This window comes from Lepisma saccharinum, chromosome 11, assembly GCF_977018435.1.
Source record: "Lepisma saccharinum chromosome 11, izLepSacc3.1, whole genome shotgun sequence".
NCBI lineage: Eukaryota > Metazoa > Arthropoda > Insecta > Zygentoma > Lepismatidae > Lepisma > Lepisma saccharinum.
Genome location: NC_139239.1, coordinates 46,466,505 through 46,477,143, shown reverse-complemented (window position 1 = coordinate 46,477,143; position 10,639 = coordinate 46,466,505). Strand labels below are relative to the sequence as shown.

Genomic DNA, 10,639 nt, shown 5'->3' with positions numbered 1-10,639 from the left:
CTATCTGTACACCCTGTGTTTTCCATATGCTTGATACAGTTATTTTTTTTTTTCACGTTATACAAGGCGTTGAGGATCAAAAACACACACACATATACGGACACCAATCTTCTATTTTTCGGTTTACGACGATGAGGTTGTTTGGAATCGGTATCTTCTTTCTTTTTATCATCTGCGTGGCAGGTAAGCTTCACTTAAAAATTAATACAATAAGCATTGTTATCATAGTATATTAAATTGTCACTTTTTGTTATTCTTTTACTATTACTAAACCGAAACATGAGGAAGCACATATTTTAAAGTCAACTGTAACTTTTCAAATTCCGAAAAATTTGCTTAATTTTTAATGTGTCCTTCGGTTAATCCTTGTACTTTACTTCCATTTTCTGTCTCTTTAGGGTAATCGTGACGATCATGTTGAATGATGAATAGATGTAATTGATGAAGGGACACTCACAAAGGTGGGTGTGGCATTGGGTGACAAGTACAAGGGGAAGGGGTCAGGTTTCCTGGTGGGGGCGTTTGAGGCAGCTTTTTTGACCAGGGTGGAAGGATAAACACAGTTTACCAAGGCTTGGTGTAGGAGGATGTTGTCGTTGCCATGAAGAATGGGATTGCTTTCTTGGCGTGGAATGGGTGAGAACTGAAGAAGGGTTAGCAGTGGCGGCGATTGGGTTCCAAAATGGGGGGCAAGGGGCCAAAACGGGAGGGGGGAAGACAGTATATTCCCCTTTGCAGATAAGGTTTAGCATAGTGCGGGGGCAAAAGTGGCGAAAAGTAGGGGGCAACCGCGCCCCTCGCCCTCCTAATCGCCGCCACTGAGGGTAAGTATACTGTATGTGGTTGGTGGGTTTGATGTGGATGGATATTTTCAAAATACCTTCCTCGATGTGCATTTCCATATATAGGAAGGTGATTTGATTGGTGGAGTGGGTCCAGGTGGACCTGATGGAACTCTGTCCCGGGAATCTCTGGAGCAAGTCTGTACGCAAGTATTGGCTCGAGAGGACTCGACCAATGAACACGTGCGAGGGAAGGGGATTGCGCGGAGGAGGGAGGGACTGCAGATACTAGCCGTTTGCAGGGGCATGAACTGCTTCGCTCCTCCCATTCGCTTTCTCCCCTTCTCTACCTTTATGCACGACCTTGTTCCAGAGATTCCAGGGATAGAGTATAAGAAAGAAATGGTTCTCCATGTGTTCAGAGCATGAAAATGTCCATAAGCGGAGCTGGGGGAGTGACTTCTAGGGTTGGGTATCCAGCTACTGTTGTTCGAGTTTGCCGACGAAAAGGTTTGTATAGGATTGGACCAGTCTTGTTCCCATGACTGTGCCTCGGATCTGGAGGTAATGTTTGTCCTCAAAGGTGAAGTTGTTACTTGTAAGGGCTAGGTGGGTCAAGAAATTGGTGGTGGAATTATGGGTTTTAGGTCCTCACCACAGTTAACTTATATCACTGTTCTGTTTCATGGGTGAATTGAGATCTTGAGGATAAATGTTGAACTAATGAAATTGTTCACACGACTAAGACATTGACACATCGAATCCATGGCCAGTATTCTAAACCGTAACCTCTGGCGTCACAGTACGTTATGCTGACTCTTTCTTTCCATGTACGTCTGGAAGGGGGGAAAGGGGGGCTACGACCCCCCTGGAAAATTAATGTCCACGTAAAAATTATATATTTCACACAAAATTTCATTTCAGTCACAGTAATTTATGTTAATTATCATAAATTCGTTGAAGAAACGCGATAATTGCAGACTGAAATAGTGCTTTTTGAGGGGGCATCACTATTATGGGAAAAATATGCCTCCTTTACCCCCTCTTGAAAAAATACCCTGCTTGCCCCTCCCTGGAAATAAAATCTTCTGTTTCTTTCGTCACAGAAGTCGGTACACTTCTGTTTAAATATAAATAAATAATGTGAAATGTTTAGAGGGCAGTTATTGGAAGATGTACTGAATTGTCATTTTCTTTGTTGGAAGGTAGTTGTCCAAGGTTGATGTTTGACTGCGGCGATGATCGTCGTTGCATTGTACCGGGGTGGAAATGTGACGGAATACTTGACTGCTCCGATGGAAGTGATGAGGCCGAATGTGATACTACAGGTAGAGTTAGAAGAAGTAGATTTTTATGATTCGATGTTTTTTTCCATAAAGAGCGGTGTTTTGGAAAAATAACTCTTCTTGCAGCCAAACTGCATCACCAGCTTTGAGCTTGGTTCACAGTGCTACAATTTTGCAATTAGCGAAATAATTTTAGATTTGTTTGTTTCTTTGAGTTGGTTTTTTAAGTCCACTTTATGCACAGACTGGCCAATTTAGACTGGACCTACAGTTTTAAGTGGGATCAGAACCACTTTGTTGCTCCACCGGGACTCTTTGATTACAAGGCGACGCTACGCCATCGGGGAAGTCCATAATAATATTTTTAGATGTGTGGCAGCCAAAAGAGATACCGGGTGTTCCGTTCAAATCTCCCTAATTTCAATTAATTAATGTGAACGAAGTACGATGAATTGTCAAATGACTATAACACCAAATGAAAGGCCAGATCTTCAAGTTTTGTTTCCATAACTTGAAGTTGTCCGTTTGCTCACTACGCAGCGCCACTGTCGCATAAATTAAATTTTAGAGAAGCCCAAGTAAATGCATCCGCCAGGCATCTAGGCAATTCAATGTGACTCCAACAACAATCCATGGAGTTCTGTACAAGCGGCTTCGGTTGTATCCGTATAGAGTGCAGATTGTGCAACAATTCAAGCCAGATGAAAAGCCGCGTCGCATAGAATTTGGTATGGAAACCCCGCTCGAATTTCTTCCACCTTTTCCTCTGACACACGACGGCGAGCTCCACCACATTGTTTTAGCACTTCCGGTTGTTAGAAACTTACTAAACCACAGCCTAATTGATTTAGCATCAGGTGCAAATGCTCCGTACACTCGTCTGAAATTTCGTTGCGTTGCAATCACAGATTTTGTCTCAGCATACCACACCACTGCCTGCGCGCGTTGTTGAACAGTCGCCATTTCTATTTATGCGACCGTGGCGCTGCGTAGTGAGCAAACGGACAACTTCAAGTCATGAAACAAAACTTGAAGATCTGGCCTTTCATTTGGTGTTGCAGTTATTTCACAATTCATCGTACTTCGTTCACAGTAATTAATTGAAATTAGGGAGATTTGAACGGAACACTCTGTATATTTCCACTACTGCGGATAATTTTCTAATGTGCGTGTATGCCTGTAGAGGATAGGATTGTCCGTAAAAATGGAAACACTCTTTAAAAATAAATAGGAAGGGGTATGCTTCCAACGTGAAAGCCATCTTTTAGTCAATTCCATTTTCTAAATAAAAAAAATCAGAATGGGGAAGAATTTTGCTTATACTTATTTCCAACGTTTCATTATCCCTTATCTACTTGAACACACAGTGGCTTGATATATGGTTATGTTTTCTGAACCCATTATATTACAAGCTTTACTTAAAACCAAGATTATCAATCTAATTATAATCTACTGCATATCTTTTTAATTTCAGAGGGAGCATCACATGAGCATCAATTTGTTCTTGCAAGTTCATCGGAGTTAATCCCGATTCGAAATCTGTTGCTGATTACATCACTAGGCCATTTTTACGCACATTGTCTCTAAACCTGTTTTCAATTTATGTAATAGTTGTTCGAATAACATGAAAATGTTATCAGCAGAATAAACTGGACACCGAAGTTATAATGTAATTGAATACTTTGAAAGATATTTAATAATTTTTAGGCAATAATCAATCAAGGTAAAGAAGTACCCTTCCATCGGCCACTGTCGACTGTTAACATTTCAGAAAGCACTTAAGACTTGTCCGCAGAAAATTTTCGAAGGACGGGTAAGATCGCCTTTCGTCGGAGGAAGCGGAACGTTCCTTTCAAGTATACGTCGGTAGGGATTTCTAAAGCGAAGGATAGGTCGTTGATTGATTAAGTATCAGAAGTAGTAATAGTATAAGGAATAATAGAAATTGTAATAGTTGTGAACTAGGATTGTTATTATGTTCTTCTCTGTGCACATCTCTCCTCAGACCAGTAAATAAATCAAAGAATCAATGCTTGTATCCCCCTGGGATTCACACCCTCCCAAACCACCGTAGAACTCTAGTTTCTGATCCAACTTTCCGAATTGGACTCTACCACAAAACGCACTGGACCACTTAGCTAATTTTGTCAACTACATCGTGCAGTAACACGCATCTCCTTCCCCTACACACATACACTTGTACACACACTGAACATTAAGCTAGGAGTAACTCCAGTGAAACTCAATGTTAACATTGTTCTCGGTTGCATTGGGGTATAGAAATGGTGCCTTGTAATCGAAAGGTCTCGTTTGAAGCAAATAAGTGGTCCAGATTGTGCCACGCGACCCTTATACAAGAACAAATATAAAACCACCTATTTTTCGGAAAGGAGAAAATACTAAAGAATCAAAGAATCCTAAGGCAGCCATCCTGGACAATCCTCTTCCCCAAAGCTAAATCTATGATTTTTTTTATTTTCTATTATGTTACACTCAAAAGGTCCACGGTTCGAGTCTTTAATAAACTTCTGTTTACTTATTATAGCGATTAGTCAAAACATGAAATACAATAAAATACAATAAAACGCCCCTTTCCTTCAACCTTTGTTCAATATCTTGCCTACGTCCTTTCATTAGATTCAATTACACTACTTTGAGTAAGGCAAATGAATTGTAGTTTTTACTAGGACACACAGAGAATCACGATAGTCTTTGGATAGATCTAAATTAAAATAAGAATGTCACAACACAAAGAATGCCGTTTTCTCTTTATCTATAGTTCACACGCGATTCATCTGATGAAAAACCTAAAAGTAAGATTGAATGACATAGTTGCACACTGTAACGCTAAGTATAAGTTAAGCACATTTATGAGGACATTATAAGAATATCATTCCACCTTTTCAAATAAAAATAATAAAATAAATAATGTCGTTTATGGTATAAGTACAAACCTGCATAAGAAAATTACAGAATATTTTAATTTTATTATTATTATTTTCATTTTAAATTGACAGGTAAAGCTTTGAATTACGTATAGTTACTTGAAAAAAGAGAGAGCCGCTTTTAATTGGTACGAGCACATAAAGGAAAAAAAGGTTCGTAAATTTACATGGTAAGCATGGTCAAAAAGAACTAATAGCGTTTGCAAACATAACAAAAATAAATGGCCTTTGATAGCCTATTGCTACTTCATTGGTAAAATTTCACGGGGTAACACTGAAATAACTTCGAGAATAAATGTGTTTACCTAGGCCGACATATCAATTCTAAGCTGGCCTTCGTGGCGGAATGGTTAGTACATCGCGAATCCCGGCTTCTATACATTACAAATATAAAATACCTCGTATAAACAACCAACAAAAACATCTTTTAATTAAAACCTTCGGATTATCAGTTTCCAAATACAATAAAATAAAAGCTTTAATACAAAAACCTGCAAATTACACACCTAGAATTAGACAAAAACAGTTGCAATAACTTAAGACATCTTCGACATTATAAAAGTTTAGAAAACTCTTACCCAAATCGTATAATTCATGTTATTTGGACAGAGGCGAAACCCCGAATTTTGGTCGGAAGGGGGTGGCAAGTACCAGGATAAATGTACCAATATTATAATAATAATAATTATTATTATTAGTAGTAGTAGTATCAAAGACGTTATTATCCTCGTAAATTAAGCAAATAAGGGGTAGAAGTCGGTGCTCACATTAATAATGAAAAACAAGCACACAAACTGTATTTTTGAAAGACAGAAAATGCTTGATAAATGCATTCCGAATATAATTATTTTTGTTTTAACATAGGGTCTGTAACATGTATAACTTTCATGCACGATATATGTTTTACACATATGCAACATGTAGCGACGTAAAATAAGAAAATAAATATGCCACACGTTAACACTAAATTTTGTATCTGTTCAAAATGTCTTTAATATATAGCTATATGTACTAAACATATTATTTGAATACATTACACAATCAACTCATTCATCTCATAATAAACGGACAGCAAAAATTATATAAATTGTCTCTCAAATGTGCACGCTCCTTTTCCTCAAAACAATTGAGGGATCTAGTGAGAGAGGGAGATATGCCACTGTAACAAGAAATGGAAATAAATTGAGGTTTGTAAAGCATTACGTCGAGTCATAATTTGTATAACAAAGGGTAATTTATTTTTCTGGACATATTTTTAGGTAAATTATTCAAAAGGAAAAATATGAATTTCAATATAAATACCATTTGTTATGAACATGTATGGTATATTGTTGTAGTATACCCATGTGGAAAAATCAATCTAGCACATCAAAGACTTTGAACAAGGCTGAAATACTTTTTCATGTTCACAGGGTTACATATGAACTACATAAAGACAACTTCATATGTCTTCTGGAGTATCTTCACTGTCCATTGTTTCTGTGGATTTTAGTTTTTGGTAACTAACTAACTAACTCCCTAGCCTTCTTAAACCCGAAGGTTCAAGGCTGCAGCAACACAGGCCTTCCATCTTTCCCTATCTTGAGCAAGTTCTATACTCTTTTCCATCCCTACCGATTTCCCTTAGGTCCATCTCAACGTTGTCCCTCCATCTTCGTCTTGGCCTTCCTACAGGTCTCTTACCATCAGGTTTCCCAACAAGAATCCTGTAAACTCCTCTTTCCTCTCCCATTCGTGCCACATGACCTGCCCACCTAAGTCTTCTTGATTTAATTATTCTAATAATATCTGGACATGAATACAAATTATGTAGTTCTAAATTATGTAACCTTCTCCACTCACCTGTCTCCTCATCCCTTTTAGGTCCAAAGATTTTCGTAAGGATCTTATTTTCAAAAGTGAGCAGAAGAAAGAACTCATTTGCTTACCATGTGACAACAGTTACTGGTACAAGGTTAGAGTATGTTTAAAACACCATGAAAAACTGGAGGAATATAAGGCATTATTGCCATGAGATATTTTAACTTCAGGGCTGATATGGGTCGTCCATGTGGATAGAGTAGTGGTTTTTCTTCAAGAAGTGTAGTCAAATAAGGATGATCAACCATAGGATCTCTTCTATTTTTGGAGCGACGACCTGGCATCTTCTTGAAGAGTTCTAATCCGTGCCACTGTTCCATGTCAGAATAGGTGTCTTTGAAGAAGACAGTATCCAATGAGGTTGTGTATCCAATGACGCTTCACTCATTTTGTGCTTAACATTGCCATGTTTTCCGCGTCTATCTATATGCGGCATGCCAAGATGTGTTGTATTAAGTTCATCAGTACTTTCATCACTGTATACATCTTCACCAACATTACGTGCTTGCCTGTCTCCTCTAGCTGTTGCCACCCTTTTCCTTGAAACTGTAAATATGTCACAAAACGCTTTTAAACATACTCTAACCTTGTACCAGTAACTGTTGTCACATGGTAAGCAAACGAGTTCTTTCTTCTGCTCACTCCAACATCATTGCATTTTTTTGGCATAACCCCGACTGCACACCTTACGCTCAATAAGACCATTGAGATATGCATTTTGAATGTTGTACTCCTGCAGCTTGTAAAACTCGCAAAATAATGTACTTTTGCAATCTTCGTCTAACACTGAATAACTGCACCAGTTGAGGTTAGATCCGTCTGATTTGTTTTTACAGTCACATCCAGGTCCTTGTTGCTTAGCTGTTATTTTCTTACCGGTTTTATCACTCACGTATTCATTTCCACTGTTTCTTTTTTTCTTCACAACTACTCTCTTCCATTTGTCTGGGTTACGAATGCATTTTTCACAACCACTTTCAACATCTGATACACATGGATCCATGTTTCTGCGGAATATTTTAAAGCAGGGTTACCAGAACTAACATTCACTTAAACAAAAGAATGAAGTAAAATGATTATTGCAATGTGGGGACAAAATAAAAAAAAATCACGTATAATGCGCATAAAAGAAGAGAGATATAATGAGTGATGATATGATTAAATTGATGAATGGACACTCACAAATATCCATGCCCATGCCAGGATTCGAACCCGGGACCCCTGGCGTCGTAGCGCGATGTGCTAACCACTCTTTTTTTTTTTATTCTGATATACAAGTTATGGAATTACATTGTTTTTGACATAAGTGTAGTACTGCTATTACAATTCGTATTTCTATCTGGTTAACCTTTACATTTTTGTTTGACCTAAATTAAGTATAAAGCACTAATAAGAAATTTGCATACCATTTCTTCCTTGCTTGGAGAGGAATTTTTTCATATTGTTCTTGCAAGAAGATACTGAATTGTTTCTTAAAACTGCTCTCGTCATTGTGAAATATATATAATAAGTATTCTGTTATCAACCATTGTACTGCTCGTTGTTTTGTTGGTGGATAAAAATTGAAAGCAGGAAAAACTATATCTGTATCCGTAAACTTTGTTAATGAGGTGCGGCATATACGACTGAGCATTGTTCGCAATTTGTTCCACACCATGGAGGAGTTGCGACACTTGGTTATCCTGTGGGCTAAAGCAGGCACGTATCCAGAAATTCTTTTCGGGGGGGGGCTAAACATCATTATAGATAGAACCTCGCAAGGTTTAAGGTCGATGGTGGCGATACAGTTCCAAAACGATGGGGGGGGGGGGGGGGGGAAGGGGCAAGAAAAGTTTAATTGCTCTTGGAAGACAAAGGTTAGTATTAAAAAGCCATAGCGCGGGGCCAAAAATGGAGAGCAACTGTCTCCTAAATCTGCCACTGTTTAAGCTGCTGTGTTTTTCTTCTTTTCTTTTCTTTCAGAACGTGATATCGGGACATTTTTTATCACTCGACTCCTCTGTTGCAATGTACGAACGTTGTGTTTGTGCCGAAACGATCTCAATATGTGTATGTGTCCGTTTCACGAAGCTGTTATGCAATGGACAATCCATTCGAATGTTTTGATTTGATTTATTTTATTTTACTTCGCGGTTTGTGCCTCTTGGCTAATTTGCGAAGATGGGGATGAGCGATGAAATTGATGAATGGACATTCACAAACAACCATGCCCGAGCGGGATTCGAACCCGGGACCCTTGGCATCGCAGCGCGATGTGCTAACCACTCAGCCACAGGGTCCGGCCTATTCGAATGTGTTCTCCCAGGTTTTGATATGATCCTTTATGGTGTTGTCGCCTGCCTTCGAAAAGTAACCTCAACAAAAATCCTAATTTTCCATCCTTGTGACTTGGATCTTCAAGATTTCGGAAGAATACAGACCGAAGGCACACACACACACGTCGTTTTCAATGAGTGATCCAATCAACAGAAACTTTTCACACCTAAGCGGCAAGACAGGCTGTACAAGCCTGTGTTTGATTTGTGAAATCCTCAAGCGACACGTATAGCTTGTAGCTTCAGTGTGAAACCTAGTGGGTCAATCTCATTGTCACCTTGAAACGGCAGCTCGTGTTGACCACAGAAGAAAAATATCTTGTCAACCGGTTGGAATGTCCCTTAGTTTTATTCTATCTCCTTTTTCTGTGCTTGTTAATTAAACGGGCAACATCTTACGGTTGGACATACACAAGAGATGTGCTATGCAGAAATTTTAGCGGAAAATGCTGAACCCACCAGGCATACCGTGCCATTGCTCTATAGCGACAGCAAAAGATCAAGCGAAGCGAAGGGTGACTCGGTAGCTCACTTGGTAGAACAAGGAATGGCACGGTATATGCCAGAGACCCTGGTTTTGGAGTCTTGGTCGAGCTTGCTTTTTCCGCTAAAATTTCCACATATGCAACATCTTCTTGCTTTCTCTTTTCGACATTCATAAAATTTTCGATCTTCATGGCTGCCCTTTTGTGGTAGTTAGTGTTTGAGTGTTTTTCCAAAACAGTTGACTTAAAAGTCCTTTTTAAACCCACGAAACTCTCGGACTGCATACACGAAACTTGGTCCGGTCACTAATAAATCGTCACTCAAAACTTAGATTTTCAGTCGATCTGCGAAGCTTCTTTCCTTTTTTTTTAAAAAAAAAATGATGCTCCAATGCCCATTACTGCTGAAATATTTACTTTAGAGACCTTCGATCTCTTCGGCTCATGACCCAAAACTAGCACTACACTGTCGGGAATGTCTTCAGCTTTGGACCCGAACTTGTACTAGTGGTAGACTTCAGCACTTTGCAGGAAAATGTGTCACTAGTCCTCTTCCCCCTCTCCTCCCCCCGAATCTCTACATCTTATAAAACTGTCAATGGACACTGACTGATCACTAATCGACCGTCACACTTACTCGTGAAGTCATTGAATTATTCTGTTGTACAGACCAACGGTGAAATTGAATCCGCGTATTTATGTCCATATTATATTCTGGAATGTTCCGCACTTTTTAGTAATTCAATGAATCGCCCGACTCATGGCGCTACTTTCAACAGTGCTTTGTTGTGCAACTTCCAAATGCTGCAAATCTTTAAACAATGCTCAAGTTCGTTGCGACAACACCGAAAGAGCAAGAAAAGTTTACATACAATATTATCAATAACAGGGTTATCACTCAGGGTTCTAGAACATTCTCTGCCTTTCCTCGATAATTATATTTCTCCATAAATTATAATCACAATA

At 38.9% G+C, this 10,639-nt stretch overlaps 1 long non-coding RNA gene across 1 annotated transcript; it reads left to right on the top strand.

Annotated features, from left to right (window-relative positions):
* Nucleotides 1–14: 14 nt before the first annotated feature.
* On the top strand, nt 15–5,020 carry LOC145995226 (uncharacterized). The gene is made up of 3 exons (XR_014442429.1): nt 15–183; nt 1,988–2,110; nt 3,543–5,020. It is a non-coding gene; the product is annotated as an uncharacterized LOC145995226 (long non-coding RNA).
* The last annotated feature ends 5,619 nt before the right edge of the window (nt 5,021–10,639 follow it).